The sequence below is a fragment of the Astatotilapia calliptera genome, chromosome 17, assembly GCF_964374335.1.
Source record: "Astatotilapia calliptera chromosome 17, fAstCal68.1, whole genome shotgun sequence".
NCBI lineage: Eukaryota > Metazoa > Chordata > Actinopteri > Cichliformes > Cichlidae > Astatotilapia > Astatotilapia calliptera.
The window spans coordinates 36,459,837-36,477,947 of NC_137438.1; the positions used below are offsets into that span (position 1 = coordinate 36,459,837).

General features: G+C 41.2%; 1 long non-coding RNA gene across 1 annotated transcript in view; it reads left to right on the forward strand.

Annotated features, from left to right (window-relative positions):
* Positions 1–1,210: 1,210 nt before the first annotated feature.
* LOC113009512 (uncharacterized) overlaps positions 1,211–18,111 on the forward strand; it is a 36,393-nt gene continuing 19,492 nt past the window's right edge. The window contains exons 1-3 of the long non-coding RNA XR_013902549.1: positions 1,211–1,285; positions 3,348–3,404; positions 4,973–5,049. This is a non-coding gene — a long non-coding RNA (uncharacterized LOC113009512). The remainder of the gene's footprint in view (positions 1,286–3,347; positions 3,405–4,972; positions 5,050–18,111) is intronic.

Consider the following 18,111-nt stretch of genomic DNA (forward strand, 5'->3'; position numbering starts at 1 on the left):
AATCGCCCGTCATGTCTCTGTTCCTTCCTTCCTACATCATTTCCTCGCTACTTCTTAAAATAATCGTCTTTATGTCCAGGATAACAAAAAGAACAGCACGGGGTGAGTGCGGATGTGTCCACGCAAGGGCCCGATAGATCTCTGAAAGTATGAAAAGCATGTGATTCGGACACTCTGGCCTTGACAGGTCAACAGATCTCAACATGGGTGCCATGTTAAGCAATGTTTTCCATCTGCATCAAACAGTTAATGAGGGGATATTTTCATTATGGTTCCTGAAACGATGGGTATTTTGGGTATTTCAGCCACTGGTATGAGCATATCTTGAAAGAGCAACTAACCAACTGACCAATTAGGAACACCAAGACAGGGTAAGTGAAAAGCTTCAAAAACAGTCACTGCTTGAAAAGTCTACATCCTATCAAAAACAAATAAAAGTTTGAGCAGACAAAAAACTTTTTTGGGGGTTTCTAGAGAATTCTTGTACATCCATCCGGCCGTCATTTTCTTCATCATTTTCCTCCTCTTGCAGGGAGCTGGAGCCTATCCCGGCTGTCCTAGTTGCGTGCCTTTTAGTTTAAGGCTGTCCAGGGTGTGCCCTGCCTGTCATGAAGGCTTGGTTAGGCTCCATCCTGCAAAAATTCTTGTAGTGAGCTTATTTCTGCTGGGAGCGATCGTTATTCGTACTCACTTCCTTACTTGAAGGACTGTTGATGAACAGATGGACACACTTGATCAGACGATCTTCTTCACAGAGAAGAGAATAGAGTGTAAAGAAGGAGTAGTATTATTTTATTTTTGTACGTACTTATTTTTAATAATGGAGTTGGCATGTTCTCCCTGTGCCTGGGTGGGTTTCTTCCTACAGTCCACACAAATACATACTAGGCAATTCTACATTAGTTGTAAGTGTGTAGTGGATCGAGCAGTGAAGGAACATCAGACGCAGGTTAAAGTAAAAAAAAAAAAGGCTTTTTATTTAACCGCAAAACAAACTTGGTTAAACTGACTGAAAAGCTGACAGCAAACAATACTACTAACTCAAAGAAACCAGCCTACCTGAATAAGACAAAGGGGAAACATAAATAGTGGCTGATCAGCTCACAAAAACACACAAATACCCAACTGAAACTAACATAACAAATTCCATTCCCCCCCCCCCCCCCCCCCCCCCATGATCCAGAGTATTGGTATGACCCAATTTGCAGTTCTCCATATAGGCTTGCTCCGCCCCTTTTCCACCTCTTAGCTCATCAACCAAGACACTGGAGCAGCTGCCACTGAGGTAACTCAGAAAACAAAAAGATTAAATCATACATAACACTGTAAACTAAAATGTGAGCACTTATTTTTGAATACGGTATTATGTATTGTATAAATGAATTAATTCTAAACCAAAACCAGTTCTTAATTCCCCTGTAAATTAAATCCTGTATCTAAAGAAAGAAAAATGTAAATGTAGTGTTATATTTAAACCTCTATTGTAACACTATTACCATTGTGTGGCTGTAACTGCAGCCATCACATGTAGGCTCCAAACCTTTGCAACTGTGAAATGAATAAGCAGTTAATTAAATGAATGGATGGAGTTATAGATAATTACAGATTCTGATGTTTAATCTGAATTGTTTATTTATTACTTTTGAAATGAGTTTTTATGCCAATTGATCATTCATCACAATAAGCTTCCTATGTCATCATTTTTTATTTATTCTATTCAGTTGTGTACAGTATCTTATTCTTATTCTCATCATCTTATCCTATTCCAGTGTTTTTTTTTATTTTTGCTATGTAACTTTGCACTGTCCACTTTCTGCTATAACAAAACAAATTTCCCACGTGTGGGACTAATAAAGGTTATCTTATCAGATTTTAAGATGGGGCAATTCATCAGCTTGCACTCTGTGCACCAGTGACCCAGTGCACTCATGGTGTCATAGCTTTGCTGTTCTAATAGAAGGCAACATATGCAACTTAACTTTAAATCAATAGCTCAGTAACTGCTCAGTCACACTAGGGCAGGGGTGTCCAACTCCAGGCCTCAAGGGCCGGTGTCCTGCAGGTTTTGGATAACATTCGGGGTCAACACACCTGAATCAAATGATTAGTTCATTACCAGCAATCTGGAAAACTTGAAGACATGTTGAGGAGGTCATTTAACCATTTAAATCAGCTGTGTTGGATCAAGGGCACGTCTAAACCTGCAGGACACTGGCCCTTGAGGCCTGGAGTTGGACACCCCTGTCCTAGGGTAAAAATAAGACAGCAACCCCCACGCAACTAAAACACTAGTGATTGTGTTCAATTTTTTCACATTGTGGGACTGATTGCAAGTATCTGTGATCTTTCACCAAATGTGGGGGACTTCCAGAAGTTTAGCATGCAACACCCTCAGCTTTGGCTGCCCACTTTTGATTGCAAAGTAACCCATTTACAAACAACTGCAGTCCAAGTCTGACTGACTGGCGAAGGTTTGCAAATGACTGCCATGTAATTTATAAACATGGATTGCGCAAGTCCGTTTGCGGTTATCATTTGTGACTTGTTTCTTTGCCATTGGGGATTCGACTCAGCTGGCTGCCAACTGGTTGCATTCTAGTTATATTCAAACATAAAAGCAAGGTTGCTGTCCTGAAGCAGCTGCGTCACTATTTGTGGAGAAATGTCTGAATTTATATTTCAGATCTATGAGGTTCTTGCTGAACTTTCTTTGTATGAACAACAACAGATTTGCGATTTTCACCAGTTTATCACAGTCAACTTTTGTATTAGCGCGATATAATATGCAGCTTCACCCTATTCATTCAGACTGATAGCAGACTGACTGCTTCTTATTGCCGTATTATTGCTATCTTGACGCACTAAATTCACTTGAAAGATGGAGAACTGACTGCGAGTGGTCCCCATCTTTGATGCAACCACTTCTTATCCTGACAGTTCTCATATAAAGCTGTTTTCCCATTACTCTTCACTACAAGCACTTAAATGTTACTGATCACACACATTAATGCTGAAACAACAGAATTAAGTAGAATGATGTTATGCTTTTAAGTAGTTTATTTAATCAAAAACGATCAATAACTCAAAAAGTCAGAAAATGGAAAAAAGAATATTTTTAAATTTAAATAGATTAAGTTGCATCACTTAATCTATTTAATTACTGTGCGCTTACTGATGGTTAAAGAGTATGAGACTAAAAACCTGTGGGCTATTTTCCCACCTCCCATTGCTTCAATTATGCAGTTTACAGCAGAATTTATTCAGCAAAAACGCATTTGTTTAAGAGCACTGTGGTATTTTTTTCCACAACACATATGCATTAACTGATGTCTTCTTCTGACTTTCAGAATCGGGTTGTATACGGAGGATCTAGTCATCGCTCTTTTCATCGGGGGAAAAAAAAGGTACAACACTTTGAGGCCTGACAGCTCTGGAGTTCCATTAAGAATTCTTCTAAATTTACAGTGAGAGCAAACCGCCACAGCTTGCCGCCCACAGAAACAAGGCAATCACTCACCTCAGCCCCTCTATGCAGCCAGACAGGATTCGCGAACACACAAAGATTCAAAGAGAAATGTTCACGAATACACACACACACACAAATTCACAATATATATATACACACTCACGCAAAACCAGCGGAGAGTGCAGATGATGGTGCACACAAGTTCAGCTTCTCAAAGTTCCGTATGCAGGTGTCGATGTATGTCTATGTGTTAGGGCATGTGTGGATAAGGATCTGTCACGGAAAAAGGTTGTGCTTGCTGCCACTGCAAACAAGAAGTGTTGAATCTGGGCCTCAAACCACCAACCAATCTGAAACATGCTCCACCTTTGAGGCAGATGCACACTGAGGAGAAGCCTCATGGTTGCACTCAAACGAACGCCCGCCATTAATCCCTTTCTAGCGTAAAACGCATAGATACCTCTTCAACATTCACAGCTGCTTCTGTTGGGCTTGACATATATTCCTTTTTCTTCTTTTTTTTTTTTTTACATTTATTTTAAAGACCTTAAAGGATTTTGCTGTTTAGTTTTGATGACATTCAGAAATACTGGATTTTCTTTGGATTCCAGTCTGTTCCCCGTGCGCTCCCCTGAAGGAGCGGGCAGGTCATTAAAAGTCAGGGCATGTGTCACGACGCCTGCCGGAGCGGTAGAAGGACCCCATCTCATCATCAGCGATATGTTTCTGTACTTGTGGCTCAGAAAAGCTTCAGATAACAAACAGGAAGGGAAAACAGAACCTGAAAGGCAGAAATAGATGTAAGCAGAGAGAGAGAGACGAAAATAAAAGAATGAAAAACGGAGATTGAGTTGCGAATGACGACCGTATCGGAATCAGATGAAACAAGTTTACGTTTCCACGATTCCATCACAAATAGACACGAGCAAGAAATGGCAAAAAAAAAAAAAGCCAGTAAATCTCCTGCTGTCTCTCTAGAGCTTGTCTGATGTCTCCCGGGCACGTATGAATATTAAATGGCCTCTTGTAAATCAAACAATGGTGTGTTAGTGAGCACTGAAATAGAATTAGTTGGGAAAGGGCAGATAATAAATTGACTCTCTTTTCACAGCCAAAGCCAAAAAAGCTTCTCCCCACGTGAAAAAGATACAGCCAGAGTACTACAGGGTAAAGTGTTGGAGAGGCCTAATGGCTTCGATTTTTTCCCCCTTTTCTCTCAGCCTTTCCATCTCCCCCTTACACACACTCACTCTTATCAAAAGGTTTAATAATGATAGCAAGCAGAGCATTACTGCTGGTTTGATCTCATCATTTCACGCATGCACACATTCCTTCGCTCTACCGCGAAAAAGGTTACGCACTAGAAAAGATAAAGCGTATACACTCGGATGCAGGTGTCTTTGCATGCATGCACCTGGCGAAAAAAAAATGCTATAGCTGGATGCAATGCGATAGTTTCGTTTTTGTGTGTATTTCTGGATGATTGTGGGCTGATTTTCCTCTCAGGTGCAACCTTGGATTGTGATGCAGTGAGGAGAAAGAAGAGAGAAAGCAACAGACATGAAGGGAGGAGAGAGAGAGAGGTAGGTGATACAGGTGAGAGAGAAAATCAACGAGCTCTCACACAGAGACAATCAATAAGCTCTCTTCTCAGTCTATTTCCTATGGGCTGGCCTCAGTAATAGCATTGTGCCAAAGCCGTGTGAGTGCAGCCTGGGAATAGGTTCAGGGTGATGTGATAGCAAAGTATGAAGGCAGCACTGCTGACTGGGACTCACACTAATTGTTACCTTTGTCATAAAAAGGGCAGAGAAATCACTGGGAGGACTGTGGTAGAGATTTATGGAGGCCTACCGGCACAGAGGGGTGCATGGAGATGAGGAGAGAAGTATTGTTATCCACGGCTTGGTTTTCTTTGACGTGAATGCAATATTTTTGTGTTGGGCTTATTAGATTTAGCCAGCTCATCATACACCACCAGGATTTTTAATCAATAACATGGTGAAATTTTGCTGTGTGAGACAGAGCACAGCGGCAGAGGATAGAAATCAGATGCTAATGCAATGGGAGCTGTTTGTGTTAAACTTTATGAAACTATAACATTTTCTAACTTTATTATCGATCTCATTCATCTCCACTCATTCATCGCAGGGCTATCTGATTATTGATTATTTATCTCTTAGAAAGGGAGATGAAAGGTAGCCTAAATATAAAGCAATGTCTGAAGCTAGCATGAGCCAAAAACAAAGCTAGCTTCTTTTTTGCAGTGTTCAGTGTTTTAACAAGTCATCTAAAGATGTGCTCTTGAACATTTTTAGACTAGCAATACACCAAATAACGTGTATTATCACTTCTAATAAATGCACTGAGACTTTACAGTTACCCCCAGGTAAAACATTTAGTAGCTTTTAGCTTTTAACAGCCTGTTGTTTTATACACAGCACAGATGAAGTCCATAGCAGGGCTAGAGTGAGTATGTGTTAGCAACCGGCAGCCTGGCTAATGGTGCGACATTAGCATGATTGTTAGCGTGACTGTTTTAACGTTCATATGATATTTTCAGTCAAGTTGCCCTTTCACCTGGTTAATTTAGCTCAAATACTGGATACTTGTTGAATTGAGTGATCTAGCCACTAGCCACCCAGTTTGTTCACAGCTGCTAGCAAAGATTAAGGTCTATACAATCAGTGTTGCCAACTCCTCAGTAAGGAAAATCGCTATTGGCTGGCTAGAAGTCACTAAATGGTGTCATTGCCTAATTTGCATGCTTATGCTTATGTATTTGTAACCTAGTTGTAGGAGAGAGAAATAACATCTTGGAAGGGATGTAAAGACAGTAAAAAACACCCTAAATGCATTTAGAATATATTTAGAACTACAAATTAAATTTCTTTTAGCAATTATTGGGGTTTTTTTTAGTGTCACAACTCCAGCCCACCTCCTTTATCTGGGCTTGGGACCTTCAAAAGTGACCCCAAAAAGGAACTTTGGCAGAGTTACTTTTGTGTGTGTATTTTTTAGTTTTAAACCTTGTGATCCACAAAAAGTAGCAGTAAAACAAAAACTGACTGCGTTACAGTCAGGGCAGGAGCAACGGCTTCACACATGTGCGATCCATTTGCAATTTGGACGCATAGGTATGAACATCTGCTCTAACACTGCTGCGTGAGGACTATCCGCACCTTGGCACGGGCGAGGTGCCCACGGCAGCACCCGCTGCCTGCTAAGAGTAAGAGCAATACGTGCTTTTACGTCAAAAAGTCGTCATAAGTCTCCAATAACACCAGCAAAAGTTTGGCAGATTAGTCGCTTTTTAGAAAAAAAAGTCGCATTAACGTGGCAAATCTCCGTTAGCGCGCCTTAACCGTGCTAACACATTGACGCCATGCAGCCTCACGCACGGTGCGAACCGCGTTAATGCGGTTATGGCGTTAACGTCATTTTAACGAGATTAACACTGACAGCACTACTATTAGTGATATGTCTAGTAAAAAAGTCTTCTTGAACAACTTTATTTTTTCAATAAAGAGATAAAAAGTATATACTTAAAGATCTACTTCATGAGAAAAGCTAACGTAGTAGTTGCTGTTAAGAACTGTGGTTCAGTGGGTCAGCAGTGTTGCTGGGCCAGCATTCTTTAAAAAGAAATCAAAATTGACAGCTTTTTAAAAATCTTTGAAACTCCATTCTCCCCTACATTATCATTTGTTAAAGCAACACCCCCACTTCAGCAGGGGAATGATTAAAATCTCATGTCATCTAATAGTTTCCATGCATCACGCGCCTGCCTGTCCCTCTAAATCTCCACGAGGAGCAGAAAATAAAATCCAGTGTGACACATGGGGGATGACGAGGGTGGAATTTCCACTCTGGTGCAGGTGAACCCAATGATTCATTAAAAAGAATGAGCAAGTCAGCAGGAGCGCTACTGCAAGGAGGAATACTTGGGCAGGTGGGGAGCGTGGCGAGAGGCAGGCTGGGCGGGGCTGAAGAGGCGAAAAGAAGGAGCGAGAGCCGAGAGGAGGGCAGTAGTTTCTATCCATATGGTCGGCCAGTTGGTTGGCGAGCCAGTAGTCAGGTCTCAATGATCCCTAGCTTCACCACGCATGACCGCCAAATCATCACACACAAACACACCCTGAGTGTGCACTCTCTGAAGCGGGAGTTGTGAGAGCTGTGGAGTCTGTATGAGTGTGTGCTGGACAGGTGCACCAGATGTCCACTTTCCACTCCTGTGGCCATTGTCACTAACATGCTCAGGTGTCATGGGAGGGGATGGAGGCCAAATGGCAGACGCAGAAACCAGCGTTGATGCGGGGGGTGGCCGTGGAGACCAAGAAGGCGCCGTCTGCATCCTTCTGGCAAGCGATGTAGGTAAACGGCTCACATGGCAGCAGCCCATGTAATATTTCACAACATTTAAAAAGGCCAAACGGGAATCTAACTCAGTCACTCAGTTCATTCCAAACTTGATCTCCTGAATATATTCGAATAATAAAAATAATTATTTGGATATATTCAGCACAGGTAGAAAAAAAATGTAAGTTAAGATGGCGTTACAAAGAAAATAGAAATTCACTTTTACAATTTTAGGAAACACCCAGATTAATAATTTGATTTCTGTCGGGTTACCTTGTGATCTCCAATTTTTTGAATTAGACACTAGAAAACACAGGTTGTGTTAATTGTTGCTAATTAGAGGATTCAAACCTGAGTGTCTGTAATAGCCTCATCCCATATGGGTTACATTAAACTAATACTGGTGCTCCAACCAGTGTTTTGTCTCCTTTTTTTCTCATCTTTTCACATCATTTATCCATTTTGCTAATCCAATTCAGAGCTGTGGAAGAGTTAGAGCCTATTTTCACATGAATAAGGAAAGGCAATGTATTGCCCAAAGTATTCACTCACCCATTCAAATGATTGAATTCAGGTGTTCCAATCACTTCCGTGGTGGCCATGAAAAGTGTACAAAATCAGCACATAGGCATGCAGACTGCTTCTACAAACATTTGCGAAAGAATAGTTTGCTCAGTGCACCTGAAGAAGAAACAGCAGTGTGATCAAAATATTCCCAAATGTACATGTTTGTCGTTCCTTGAGTGAGGTTTACATTGTTTTGGCAGAGCACCCAGCTGGTGTATAGGAAGTGTGGGGTAGCGCATCTGCTATCCTTCTCAGCTTCAGCCTGACCTCTCTGAGGGAGGCTGACACACAAACGCACATCATGGGAGGCCACCATCCCACGCAGGGCAGCTGAGTGAGCGAGCTAACAGCCCGTGACCACGCTGTAATTATGAGCCGTTTTCTAATTATGAAGCACTTTGCTGGTTCTGCTTCGACTGCTGAAACTTTTATTTTATTTGTTATGTTCTTTTGTAACACACGGGATTAGCGGCAGAAACTCGGGATGAAGGAAGAGGAGAGAGGAAAACGCGGGGTGAAGGAGTTAAAGGCGTGAGAAAAGTGTTACACAGATTTAGAAGTTAGAGAAAGGAAAAGTGGGAGAAAGAAACAGGCCCTCGGTCCCTCAGGCTGTAGCCTTCTTAGCGTGGCTTTTCACTGAGAGAAGTGCCAGCAGGCTGCCTGTAAAACAGAATCATTACACCATTAACCCTCAATCAATCTTCATTTGACCATGCTGTAAGAAACCATATCAGTAGAGAAGCCGTGGACCTTCTGGAAGTTGACTGTGGAAATGGGGTGGAGCGAGGGCTACTAAACACCCCCCGCCCCCAGCCCGCAAGCCTGAGTCTGGGCATGGCCAAGTCTAAGTGCAACCTCTCCCCCCTCTACCTTCTCTCACTCCCCCCCCTCCTCCTGTGGATCTGCGGTTGGCTGCTGCAATGAGAGGTGACTTGTGGCCAATTGTGATTTATGTGGTGGTGGGTTTGGCTGTGCGGGACGTGGGCCGGTGGAGGCGAAAAGATGGATCCCAGGCAGGACCGAAGGAGACAATCTGATTACAGCCTTCTACCTCCTTTCATCTTCATCTTCAACACTCGCTGGTTCACTCGCTCCTTCACCCACGTCGTGTCACTATGGTAACCCGGAGCCTTGTAAGAAGACAAGTGCGACCGTCAGGACGGAGCGGCGACCCGGCGGTCAGCGCAGAGATGGACACATGTTCAGGGTGTGTAGAAATAAAAACCGATGACAGATTGATGCTGATGACAGAGGCTGGTGCAGCGACGCATCACGTCGTCTGATCAATAAAAGGAAGAGCCAACTGTCCAAACAAATAGTTGTCTAACATGCTAAAAGCCATAAGCTGCTAACAGTGTCCTTGTTTCCTTCTATTCTGGTTTCAGCAGTTACACTTCAAGTCCTTTCCAGGTCTTACATTCTAGCTGACACTGACCCAGCCAGACATTTAGATTTGAATTAAAGACAAAGCTCCTCACATCTTCTGCTTTTAGTGCTTACACTCCATTCAGTCTTCACTGGATTGAACACATGCCATTTGGGACTCTTTTCAGCATTTTCTCACTATAAACAGATGTTTTTTGGCAGGTATGTCTTTAGAATTACCCTCCTATGGCTCTCAAACCCTTTCAGGTCTCAGGTCCCTCAAACATCATTAACGCACGTTCTAGTTTTCTTGGTCACGCATCCTATATTAAATGCAAAATTAGCATCATCTTTCAGTTTTTAACCCTTCAATGATGTTAATTTCGCTCAGCGCTTCCATTATTACCCGACCTTCTCTGAGCTATTCATCGCTTGCACTTCAGCGTTTCATATTCTTTCAGTGCTTGAACTTCAACTTCACTGAGCGCCTTTTTCAGCAGTGCAGTGTTTCAAAGTGTTCGGCTGCACAATGACAAGTTAGCAGCCAGAGCCGAAATATGTTCTTTGAAAACAAAATGTAGTTTTCAGATCATAGTCGGGTCAAGGTGAATCTTTCTGGATTCGATTCATGAATGTGACACCCACTTGATGCTGCATTATGCATGCACTGTGAGAGCAAATGTGTTTCAGAATATGTAGTAGATGTTTAAAAGAAGGGGGTATTAAAGAGTTCATTATTTCCACTTTTATCCAGAATTGTTCATATATTAATGAGCCAGTGGACAGATCGCCTGCATGACTGATACTACAGGCACTTGGAAGAAGTGCAAATACAGATATGCAGTGCATATACAGTATTCTGGCATGCGCAAGGCTAACCAAGTCCTGCTGTGTTCTGAGACTGCCATCAAGTGGCAATAAGAGGTAGTGATTGTAATTCAAATCCACTGGACAAATGATACTAGCTTAAAGGAATATATAACTTAAACATTATACTTATGTTGAAGTAGTTAATCCTGTTTTAGAGCTGCTGAGGATGAGGTGTGTAGGTGAGGAAGATGGATTTTGCTGCATAAAAAGAAGATGAATAACTATTTCAAAATAGCAGTGGCTCCCTATTATACATATTTACACTGGCACAGACAAATGCTTACTATCCAATAGAGACATAATGATGAAGGTAAGCAGTTCCAAGTGAGCAGCATGCTCTTCACTAAATCACAGTACAGACGTAAATATGACGGGTTGATTGTCTCATCTGGCACCCACAGGGACAAGACAAATGTTGGTCTTCTCAGGATTAGATAATTTATCACTATCACGAGTACAGTGTGTATTAAAGTGCTGCTGAGACGGGTGAAATTAGCTGACCATTTTGTGCAGTTTAGCCCTGACTAAGGTTTTATTTGTGACACAAAGGAACAAAAAAATCTGCTCAAAAGGTGCAGAGAGTAGCAGTTTTAACATCAATAAATCATTATCCCAATAATTTGAGACGTTGCAGGAACTTTTTAAAAGGAAAGTTACTTCCTAACCAAAGCAATGAAAGACTGACAAAAGGTGAGATTGCAGCAATGAAAGAGAATGAGCAATAAGGGATCATTGATCGTAACAAACACTGTGGTAGGGATGGCAAAAAGTTCACAGGAGGAAGTGGAATCAAAATAAATAAAAACCAAAGATGATGAAAAGGTTCTGCAATGACAAACGAGGTGGTTTTAAAGTTTAACTTGAACACCTGAGTTGCTCAATAAAGTTGTTTCAAGGCTGCATGTAACGGAGCTCAAAAGACCTTTTGGGCTAGAGCCTGAAAACAGGAATAATGAAGATGATCACACTTGTGAATCTGAAGAGTTCAGGGCCATGCCACTACATTAAAAAAGGAAACTTTAATAATGGAGAAGAACGCAGGGGAGAGATGGTACAATGGTAGAGACGGTCATAATCTGACTTAAAGTTTGGCAGAGAAGTAAGACTACAACGTTTTTAATAAAATGAGCACTTGTGCCTGATATGACACTCAAATCAGACCCACTGACTAGGTATCATTATTAGTTATAAGTCGCATACATCACCAGTTGGTACCATGCTGTTATCTTCCATTATAAAGGAGAAATGGAGAGCAGCGCCGTTTTTGTGAACATGAAGTGGTCACGTAAACAAGTGCGTGCAGAACCTTCTGCGCTAAAGTTAGCATGCATCAAGCATTGTGCAAAGCAATGCTTGATGCATGCTAACTTTAAATAATAAATGATATGTCTTGCACAAAAGGCAACATCCAGGCATGTTCGGCCCCAACCATAAGCTCAATACTTAGATAACCTCTGCAAACTAATGAACACTGAGTCCAACAAGCTAGTCTTTGACTTGTATGTCACAGATGAAAGTCAAGTGTATTAAGCCACCTTGAGCAAACATTAGGTTTAAATGGTGAGTATGTACATTCCTGACAAGTAGAGTAGTTTAAACAGACTGTTCAGGGGCAAAACTGCATGCAGACATCAAAATGCTTGATGCATGGTTTGGTGGAAGCTTGCAGAAGTCACGTCACTCGCTCCATTCGCCTTTTACTTTAGAGACAAACCAATGGCAGTTTGAAAGCTCTGGAAAGTTATTTTCCTCAAACTTGAAGAACTTCAGGACAAAGAGGTAATTTCCAAATGGGAACACAGTTATAAAATGATCAATACCCATTTCTTTGTTGCTGAAAGGCTTGCACACAGACGATCTGGGGACACTATGCAGGCATGTTCAAATTGACTTAAGTTTGGAAGGCTTTTATTTTTGCAGTTTATATTCTAACTTAGTTGAAGGTTTGTGTTTAGGGATGCCCTTTGGTGGTTTAATATTTCTGTGTTCACTGCACTGCCTTAAGGAGGTAACTCAGTTGTTGCCATGCGCAGTATCCTCCACTTGGATTACAGCTTTATAGGTAAAAGCGGGAGTGTTTTGTATGATCTCTAGTTTTAGATTGACAAGGAGACATCCCAGAATCATTTGAATGTAGAGAACATTACTGGTGCACATGGGTAATTAGTATAAGTATTCTGGCGATTGGCAACATAGCAAAACAAAGGCATGAAATAGGACAGGACCCAGGAGTGTAGATAATACTAGTTGGCGGTGGAGTAGAATCCCGGAACATCCAGGATGAGGTGGAGGAGGGTTGCACGAATGACGACTTGAAAGACAGAGTGACAGAATAGCAATAAGGCTTAAAGAGTGTGGATCAGAAACTGATCGACTCGGAGGAGGCAGGTAAGAAGATCACTGGATCAGAGTAGCGTGATGATGAAACTGAGAATGAAGGTGTGACAAAAGGAAGAGAGCAACAGGAATACCCCAGAAATGCAGGCAGATGAAGAAAAACACAGATTTCCCTTATTAAAGCTACATGCAGAAACTGCTTTTCCATATCCACATATTCCATTTATCATTAGCAGCAATGGCCAGGTTGATTCTCAGAGGTATCAACTTAACTTGAGTATATTTTTTTTTACGTTTCTTCCTCACATTTTAATATAAATATCTCACCCAGTCAATCTGCTTGTGTCACATGAAAAAGTGATTGTCTGCCAAAAAGTGATTTCTGGTATTTGCTGCAAAATGATTGATGGTATATAAACTGCTGTAAATGTCTTGTTGGCCTATAATCTGTCAAATATATCTCTCATGAATTATATTAAAGCATTTTGACCCAGAAAGAACACTACTGTGTCAAGGTGGAAGTTGCAGTCAGTTGGTGGCAAAGTCACTTCTATATATTCTTTATTTATCCTGGCAGAAAAAAAGTCACTGACATCTCTTTGAAGAGAGCAGCGGAAATTGCAACAAATGTAACCCCACCGTTCTCTAAAGATATTTTAAGTTGCCAAACATACTAGATTGATTATAATGTAATCATAAAGACCCTTGAAAAACAGGTAAGTTCTTTTTTATATATATATAACCCCTTTGTAAACCATGTGGACTGTAGTCTAGTTACCAATATAAGCAAAGATATTAGAAAAATACACACAGAAACATCGGATATCACTTTTTGGCACATAATTGGTCTCAAGCCTCGATAGATGGGTGCGGTACTGTTAGCTGAAAAGAAAGAAAGAAAAAAGGGGGATGGCAGGGAGAAGACAGTCGTTTTGGTGTGTCCACTGCAAGTTCTTTTTTTCACATGAGGAGATGAAAGAGGCAAAGAAAAGGAGGTTGTGACAATCTAAAGTGGCACGTTGTTGCAGATGTCAAGTTGTGGTGGTGGTACATTCTCTTCCGTAGTGCTTCAGAAGAGGCACGAACATAATAAAGGGAGCCACTTAAAGACGGTGTTAAAGCACAAGGCAACACAGGCTGTGCTGTTCATGGTCAGTGTGAGTTTGCATCAAAGGTAGCGGACATCAATTTAAATTTAAACTGATGATGCTGATTAGATTCACTCACTGGATTCCATCTTAATACTGTCTGGGGTGGGAACTCAGCCACGATAGCTCTTGCAACATCTGCTTCCCTTGTTGAATCCAGTACACTAAAACCACAAAGGGCAGCAGCACAGGTCAGCTGAATACAGCCCATATTTAAAATGTACTTGCCCTCAAAATAAAAATGAATGTGACTTTTTAAGGGGTTTTCCCCCAACACTCCACACCTACAGCCCCTCTTAGGGTTCCCCCACCTGCTAAATTCAAATTTAACCCCTGACTAAACTCACTTTTCTATTTAGGTGCAAAGTTGTTGTTGTTTTTCCCCCTTTGGTTTTTCTTTGCTTGTCTTCTACAGAAAAAATGTTCAAGCTGAGCACATTCATTAGAATTTAACTCTAAGCTGAAATAAAGTTTGTATTTCCACTTATTTCTATTAATATTATTTTATAATGATATTAATATGACCTGAGGTTCAGTTAGCTTTTTTTGTATCTGTACTTCCACTAAAGTGTTTGTACTTTTGCCACCTCTGTTCATAATCAGCAGCTGTATGCCATTTTATCAATTCTAAAACAATAATTATCTGGGGCTCGTGAGGAGCTTTTATTGGTGTTAATTACTAAGGATTGGTCTGTTACAATTTTTAGCACATAATTAGCATAACAACTGTACAAAAAAATATACTTTTCCTGTTGATGTGTCCAGTTGAAGCATATTTTCCAAGCCTTCACAGTTTACATAGTATCTTCAAAAGCACTGCACATTGCATCTTTAATTCCTTCTGCAATCACCGTGATAGACAAGTAAACAAACAAGCGGATGGACAGACTGATAAACATCCAAACAAAGCCTCCACCACACTCTCGCTCATTACTCTCTGGCAGTAGCAGAGGTGCTTGCGTCTGCCATGGACTCAATTACTTCCACCTTTCCCTTTCCTTCCTTTAGATGTGACATGAATAACCACATTATGATTACCTCAACCTCGGACGCACCGCAACCCTCCCACTCAAAAGACTTTGTAATTAAAAATCAAGACAGCAAAAAGCTTGGGAAATAACTCTGAGTGTCTGGACGGAAGAAAGAAAATGAGACGATGGGAGAAGATGAAGTGAGATGGGGGCTGAGGAGCCTCTGAGACATGAGAGGAAAAACAAGATGGACAAAGTGGAATTGGAACTAAAAGTTGCCTGTGCCTGCCACAAACGGCAGGGGGGAAATAGCTTTAATTTGTCAATCGAGTGCACAGGAATCATATAATGCAGAGTCTGCTCTGGAGTTCTGCTGCAGAGCCACTCAGGAGATGTTTGCCTGACATTTGCTGTCCTTCCCGACTGTTTTTTTTTTTTCTTCTTTACTGCACCATTGGATCAACTTCACATGTCTTTCACCTTTTTTAAAAACATTTTTTGATCCATTTTCTGCCTGTGGCCACACCAGCATTGGGAATTAAACTAAAGCAAATATTTAAAATAACTCGAGTGAAACAAAACAGGTGGAAAGTCTGGGAACACTGAGGTTGTTGGAAATTTCCTACAGACTAAGATAAATGATTTTTCTTAGTACCAGTTTAAAAAAGAGACAAAGGAAAAACAACTCAGTCACGCAGAGAAAATTAACAGCAACCATAAATTCCAGCTCATCTTCGTTAATTGTGGCATTAAATGAAGAAACAGACTACCAGGGTCAGGTGTTCTTTTATCTCAATCATCTGGCTTCAAAGAGGCCAGTATGAAAAAAAGCAGCTAAATTAGCTCATACTTTAAGAGGAAACAGGTGCACCGCTTCTCCTGCAAACTAATGAACTGCTATGTGTTTGTTTTCCCAGAAATATATGTAGAGAAAGGTCTGCTGTGCCAATTAAAAAGGCATGTCATTGTTTCATAATGACAAAATAATACCATTTACTTATTAGATCCTCACAAACACCTGCGGAAGTAATGATGAAAAGGAGATGTTTTAATAAAATGTGCTTCTATCCTGCTCATCAGTGTGTTCATATTATAAGTTAAATGCACAAATGAAGGATTTGGAAACTAGAATCTTAGAAGAGGATTGGAAATGTCCAGGGAGCTTGAGAGTCTCAGATGTTGTTCCTGGGATCCGCCAGTGCCACTCGCCCAACTTGCGGGTCACTGAGTGCTCCGATTATCACTGTTGTCTTCACACTCAACATTTTCTCAAGATCCTCTTTCAGCGTTTGGTATTTCTTGAGCTTCTTGTGAAAAACAAGAAGTTGCAATAGCTACATCTATCACTACAGCCTTCATCCTCTAGTCGTTCACTGCTACTATGTCCGATTGAGTTAGCCTGTATCTGGATGTCCTACATGATCTTATCTTGGCCATTCTCGAACACCCTGGAGGGCGTGTCACATTGTGACCTCGGGACTTCCAGGCCATACTGAGCACAGATATTTCTGTATACTATGCGGGTGCCTTTCAGTGTTACCCTTCCTGCTAGCATCTTGCACCCTGCTGTTATGTGCTGGATCTTGGCTGCTCTGGTAGACCCCAGCATCTATGGATCTTGTGCTCATAGATCTTAGGCTTGTTCCTGTGCTGTCTTTCAGCCCAGCTTTGTCCAGTGATGTGATTATAACCACTTCCTCTTTCTGCCGGTGGTACATGCCGTGCAGGAGTCTGTCCTTTCATGTTTCCTTTACTTGCTACTCTTCTACTTGGTGTTACCGTTTATTTCTAACATGACAGCTGCACATTAGAGCTCATAAACAATTGTAATACATTCATGTGTGACTCTCTGACTGTATGGATATATTTGGTGACAAATAGTCTGCAATTGCAACTGATCCATTTATGCATCTGTGTTCTACTAGCTGTAACTCCAGCAGTCTAAAAGAAGACCTGGCTAATCGAATGACTGCATGTGACACCTTTCACTGTAAAGACTGATTTAAATTTTTTTTTAAAAATTGTATTGGGCCTTTAAATGGTGTTGTAAATGTGATCACATTTAAACTGATTGTTATCTTTTGCACTCAGCAGAGTCACATCTGTTGACATCAACCATCTATATTCTGTCAGAGCACACACACACATACACCCTCACAAAGAGATTCCCTATCAGGTTTCTATGATGTAATGTGCAAAAAGATGCTCTACTCTCCAAGGCACTGACTGTTTCTTATAGAAAAGTTTTGGACTACAAAATGATCTGCTCATCAGGCATATATGCTCACCTGCCTATTCTCATGTTTTCACACAATCAGCAAATCACGCGGCAGCAATGCAACGCACAAATTCCCTCAGACACGGTTCAAAAGCTGTTCTCAGTGTTCACATCATATATCAGGATGGAGGAAAAATAGGATGTGAGTGACTTCCAACAAACAGCAGCTTTGCTGACTGAAAAGAGCTGAGGGTGGTTGGAGTTAAATAAAAAGCATACGGTGACTTGGAAAACAAGTCTGTACAACTTTGGTGAGCAGGAAAGCTTTTTTGAGCAGATTGCACAACTGTGAAATACATGGCTTAGATGGGCTACAGCAACTTAGGTTCACATAGGCTGCTGGTGGGGAAGTAGTTCGGAGACCTTTTTCATGGCAATCTTTGGCCCAATCAGTCACAGTTTGTGAATTCCACAGCTTACCGCATCTGATGAGTGCTGCTGATATGAGCATCCCTTTATGGTTACAGCTTATCATCATCTAATGGCTAACTTCAAAGTCTGAAAATTGCCAAAATTATTTCAAATGATTTTACGAACCCATACTACCCAGTCACCAGACCTGAACTGCCAGTAGGGCATCTTTGGGCTACAATGGGAGATTATTAGTGTGATCACATAGGAGAAATTCTGGGGCGGGGGTCTTGTCCGAAATCCTATCGCTGCTGGGATTCCATTCTGCCGTGATGGGTCATCAGAGTCTAATTGCCAAACACATTAATTTTTTCTGTCTCAATAAATCATGTTCAGTTC